This window comes from Capsicum annuum, chromosome 10 (genome assembly GCF_002878395.1).
Source record: "Capsicum annuum cultivar UCD-10X-F1 chromosome 10, UCD10Xv1.1, whole genome shotgun sequence".
Taxonomy (NCBI): domain Eukaryota; kingdom Viridiplantae; phylum Streptophyta; class Magnoliopsida; order Solanales; family Solanaceae; genus Capsicum; species Capsicum annuum.
The window spans coordinates 67957279-67962946 of NC_061120.1; the positions used below are offsets into that span (position 1 = coordinate 67957279).

A 5668-nucleotide genomic window follows, 5' to 3' on the forward strand; every position below is an offset into this window, starting at 1 on the left:
TATGAATCATAAATAGTGGTTTTGAAAACCAATGTTGAGGTTTCTGGATGCATATTACACTACAAGAAAAATGGTTATTAGTGAAGGGAAATTTGGTCCCTTAAAGTTCAATTCCGGTCCTTAAAAGTCAATAGCGACCAACAAAATCTAGTCTCCACCCGTCCTTACATGCTTATTCACTAAAAGGCAATGGTGACAAGATTTTTTTTCTGGTTCCTAAAAGTAGTTAGCGACGGTTAAATATTTAGTCCCTAAATTGTGTTTTAAGGACCATAATTTATGGCTCCTAACTAAATAACTAAATTTCTGTCCAATTTCATAAAAGAAATATAAAATATACATTACAGAGAATAAGATGCACATAACAAATATAAAGATAACTTCTGTATATATTAAAAACTAATTATGTATTTACATCTCAATTTCCATGTAGTCATTACATAAAAGTTATGGCACTGTCTACGCAATCCAAATCAACATTCCTAGCTACAATAGTTCATAGAACTTTCTACACTCTGCTATTCCAACATGATTCCTTTTTTGCTCATTGTTGACGACCCCAAGTCCATAGATTCATTGCCTTTACTTTTCTTAAGAGGTCTTCTAGTCTCCATAATTTTTTCTGTAAGATTAGAATCTTCAAAAGTTCCACCCCTCTTGTAATTTTAATTGTCTACAACAACCTGAAATATTTCAGCTGATCCTTCAGATTCTGGCAACATATTTCCTATTTCATTGATGGGTAAACTATCTTTGATTTGCCATATCCGACATCATCAGAACATGCTGAGAGTTTTTTCGATTGCTTTCTTTCATTTACCTTCTCTTCATGATGTGACATAATCAATATCAAAAAATTTGAGGACATAGTTTTCAGTTGGCTATCCAAATCACATTTTGAACCTGCAGTCATATAATTTGTATCCGAAAGCTTCATAATCGCACTTTAACACAGTTTCATAAACATTTTCTGATGACATCATCATCTCAATAACCAGAGCCAAATCATTTCTATGGTAATAACTAGGTGAGAATTCATCTTCATATGGATCTGAAACCAATAGGTAATCACAACAACCATAGTACAGCCAGCTGTATAAATCATTACCAATAACTCTGCCCCTCACAACAACTCACAGCAGGCATATTTAAGGTATAGTTGTGCAATAAACCTTTTAATTTCATCTATCAGTGTAGGAAGAGGACAAAATAAGGTAGCGGGATGCATATTCCCTTGTATACCGATATCGGTTCCCAATCACTTCCTTCCATTTACCATATCCATTTTCTAGTTAAGTCGAATTACATCAACTCCAGTTGTTTTTATCCTTTCAAAAAGTCCACTATTTCCATTAATGTAGAGGACAAGATGTGTTTGTGGGCACTTTCTTTTGATTATACTAACTATCTGCATTTTAAAATATGAGAGGTGTTCAAAAAGAAAATAGAACGAGAGAAAGTTTACATAATAATTAAGAAAGGAATGACATTTCCACACACCAACTATTAAAGCACCCAAAGAATCCTCCTTTAATCTAAACGTCATTCACGATATGCAACACTTGTGATCGTAATCTATACATTTTATTTCCATGCCTAATCCACTAAATACTATAAGGACTCATAATTTTATATATGTATCATATATCAGATGTGACGTTACTCTTCCTATATGATACATATATAAAATTATGTATATATCATATATCAGAACAACTTAGACCTTCAGGGATACTTCAACGTAACAAAATTGGAAATCTAGTAGACTTTCACTGTTGACCTCCACTCTAGCCTATGCATCCAAAAGAATGTGATAAGAAGGTTTTCGAGAAGATGGACAATTAATAGCTTTTTGACTAACCAAAAAAATCTAGCTTACCTCATCAATATAAGGCTTTGACCAGCAGTACCACATATGAGGTAGGAGTTGCCCAACCCTTGAATCAAATATCTGAATGCAATGAGCTCCATACTCCACTTGATAAACAATATACTTAGCAATTGCTTTTGGCAAATGAGATAACAGATCCCTCAAAACCTGTGGAGTAGTATGACACAGGTCCTTAATTTTCGTATACGTGCGAGTTTTAACATATTACAAGTAAAATTTATATGTTCGGCTAGTACTACCTTAATAAGTTGCAATAACTTACTAGATTGCAGATCAATAAAATTACTAGATTATAACCAAGTGAAATAATACAAAAGGCATTTTCTTAAATCAAGATAACTTTAGGATCCTTTCAAGAGAAATGTTTTACCATAATTTTATAGAACACTTCTTAAAATTCGTAAATGGTGTAAGAAGAATTACACACAAACATATAACTAGGACATTAAGGTGATATCTATAACAATTAAACACAACATGCCCATAAGTTCGAGATTAGTGAGGTAGAGCGGTTGCTTTCGATTTCATGTGATCTAGAACACGTTAATAAAATAATATGAGTACTTTCAGAAGTTTAACAATAGTGATTTGAAAAATAGCAAGTTACTAAAATAAACACAAAAGTTAAGACATAACAACAATACCTATTGACTTGAATGTTTCCCGTAAAAACAGCTAGCAAGACGAATGGGCTACAATTAATTTGTGGAGCTGTTGAGAGGCACCACATGGATGATCTGATCGAGAAATAGTTTTCTTTGTAGGTGTTTGATCAAAGACACACATGAAAGTTTGATAACTAAGTAACCATGTCTGCACCAATCGCTGCATGTGAATATTGCATCTGCTCAACTTTCAAGTAGTATTTACCTCTATATGCTTGTATTTTCTAGTTGATTCCTGATAATAATTAACTTGAGATTATTAAATTATGTTGCATCTTCAAAAAAAATTTGAAATATTTCGAAGTACCCCAAGTCCTCTGTGGCGGCCGGGCAAGCTCTCCATCGAGCTGTCGATTTTCCTCCTATGCCATCCTATCTTGTTTTTCTTTCTTAATGGGCCAAATAGTAATTTATAGTTATTTCAAGTTGCTCAATAATTAGCTCGATAAATAAGTAAAGTTTAGTGAGGTAAAAGGTTCCAGAGTAACTCACTCTGTAGTGGGTGCTTGCCTCAAAACGTTTAGAAATATTGTAGAATACAATGAGACAGAATAAGATGCAAGTATAGCATAAAATAAATCCCAAACTTTATATTTTCCCATCAACAATTCTTACTGTCTATACTAATGATCTTTGTTTAATTTACAATTATAACGAAAAAATGAAAAGATAATTCATCTGTAAGATCATAGGTATAACCTAGTTGCAACATATAGGGTTTAACAGAAGCTCTTGTTTTTGCTTAGAATAGTTTAATCAACTCTTAGTTAATTCTTTTTCTCATAAGTTATGACAAGCAGGTAAATATCCAATAATAGCTAAAACTGATGACCTTGGGAAAGTTGTGTTAAAAGGTACAACTGAAACATAGACATTGAGGAAAGGGCTAATCATTATCTATTATACATTCAGCAATTATCTATACCTTGTTATTTTTTCAATTTTATCTCCTTTTGAAAAAGAAATTCTACCAAAAATATCGATTACCATTCAAATACACATAACTTACTATAATTAAATCAATTATGGTGAGCCTTTCAGGGAATATAAATCAACACCATACAAATAAGTGCAAATGTATTCAATATATCATAAGGTGCTTTAATTAAATGTTTAAAACACAAAACAAAATCATAACTGAAAGACATTTATAAGCAAAACTATGACAAGTTACTATTCAGATATAAAGTAACTATAGAAGCAACTAAAACAACCTAAACGTCTTATCCAAACGTAGAGAATCTCATGGCTCCCACTTCCGACCCCAACAAAGGTCCCCAAATTTCAAGCAATCTACAAATAGTTAAATAGTAGACTAGTGTTATACACCTATTAAAGTACTATAAGTCTACTACGGTAATCATTAGATTTATACACCATATTGCACTCGAAGAAAGCCCATGTAATGATGCTTAGAAATGGAAATCTATGTGTTTTACACGCTTGTTTAAGTGACTAATCTAAGATTATATAAGAAATCCACAACCAATAATCAATCACAATACGGGAGCAATCCCTAATATCGAAGGAATGGACAAAACACAAATTAGGACGCACAAAATTAAACTCAAATGACATCTGATACAGATATGAAATTTAACCCTAACCACATGGTCTGTCAATGAAATAATTGGAAAGCAGTTCTAAAATGATCAGACAGAGTAAGATAAAGAAAAAATAACGAACGAAACTTGAGGATGTGTTGTCTGCCGGAGAGGATGAAATTGCTGCTGATAAAGACAAGAAATTTGTGCCCCATAAGAAATTTGAAGAGTCAATTTTTAGGGATTCTACAAATAACGAGATATTTCATTTCTTTATCTTTTGTTATGGGGGTAGGGGTAGGGGTTCGGGTGGGGGAGAGGGATTTAATTAGCTTATTTTTTATTTTTTATTTATTGGTGACTGATTAGGGACGAGATGCGTATGTTTTAGCAACCAGATTTAGAAGTCTTTGCAAAAAAATGTAAATTAGGGACGAGGAAAAATTTTAGTCTCTGAATGTATAATTTTAGCGACCAGATTATTACCGTGTCCTTAAATGTTGGTCTTTAATAACCAGTTTTCTTGTAGTGTTATTGAGTATTGTTTACTCTTGATTTAAATTATGTTTTCACATGTTTTTGGTGGTGGTTTGCATATGTGGATACTTGTTGGTTGTGGTTTAACAAATCAGTCATAGTAACCCTAAACTTGATGGTTTATGCTTTGGTTTTGGTCTTGGTAAAGGTATGCACTTAATATGTTTGATAAAATGCATATGAGAATGTTTGGCTCTATTATTGAAGTTTTATTAAAGCTATTTCATGGTATGGTTTGGTAATGGAACCTTAAATTGGTTTAAATGATTTTGAATGGTTTGGAATGGTTAAATGGTAAGGCCTTGGTGGCAATGAAATTGATTTGAATAAAAATCTTGTGGGATATACGGGAATTTCTTAAGTGAATGAATAATGAAATTGGTTTGAATGATGAACACTTTGTGGGGTACATGGAAATCCCCCAAGCAAAATTTAATAATGAGATACTTTCAAGGTACATAGAAATCTCCCAATTAAGCCTAATAATGAGGTACTTGCGGGGTACATAGAAATCCCCCAAGTACACTTAATAATGTAACCAATGGGGTACATGGGAATCCCTTAACGTTGGCTAAGGACATAGATTAAAAGCTATAGTCGGTATGATGATACCACTAATGATAGCCTTGGTTAATAATAAATGGAATTGGTGGTTTGGTTGTGTGGTAATGGTTTTAACTGGGAAATAATGGTGGGGTGTGATAGCTAACTGTGAAGGTGTGAGTCCAAAGCACAGACACTAGAAAATCATGTTTGCCGACATAAGGATGGGTTATAGCGATCATATACTTGAGGGGTACACGAGAATCCCCTAATACTTTTATATATGTATCATGGAGAGAGAAGGGTACACAAAAATTACCTACTCCTATAGTATCTCCGGTTCGAGCGGCTACACTCATCGAGGCCTATACAGGGGGTAATACTAGACCCATATAATCCGTGGGTGGATTATAATAGTTAAGTTGAACATACCCAGGTTAATGGTTTTGAAGACATGCTAAAATTGGCTTCCTTTCCCAACATTGATT

At 33.3% G+C, this 5668-nt stretch overlaps 1 long non-coding RNA gene across 4 annotated transcripts; it reads right to left on the reverse strand.

Annotated features, from left to right (window-relative positions):
• Nucleotides 1–371: 371 nt before the first annotated feature.
• LOC107844863 lies at nt 372–4601 on the reverse strand. 4 transcript variants are annotated; one of them, XR_001666605.2, is made up of 4 exons: nt 2864–4590; nt 2536–2791; nt 1880–2038; nt 372–1408 (listed from the first exon to the last, which is right to left on the reverse strand). It is a non-coding gene; the product is annotated as an uncharacterized LOC107844863 (long non-coding RNA). The 4 variants fall into 4 exon arrangements; XR_007045704.1 differs by having other exon boundaries at nt 372–1792; nt 2536–4601; XR_007045703.1 differs by having other exon boundaries at nt 372–903; nt 2536–4592.
• Between the last annotated feature and the right edge of the window lie 1067 nt (nt 4602–5668).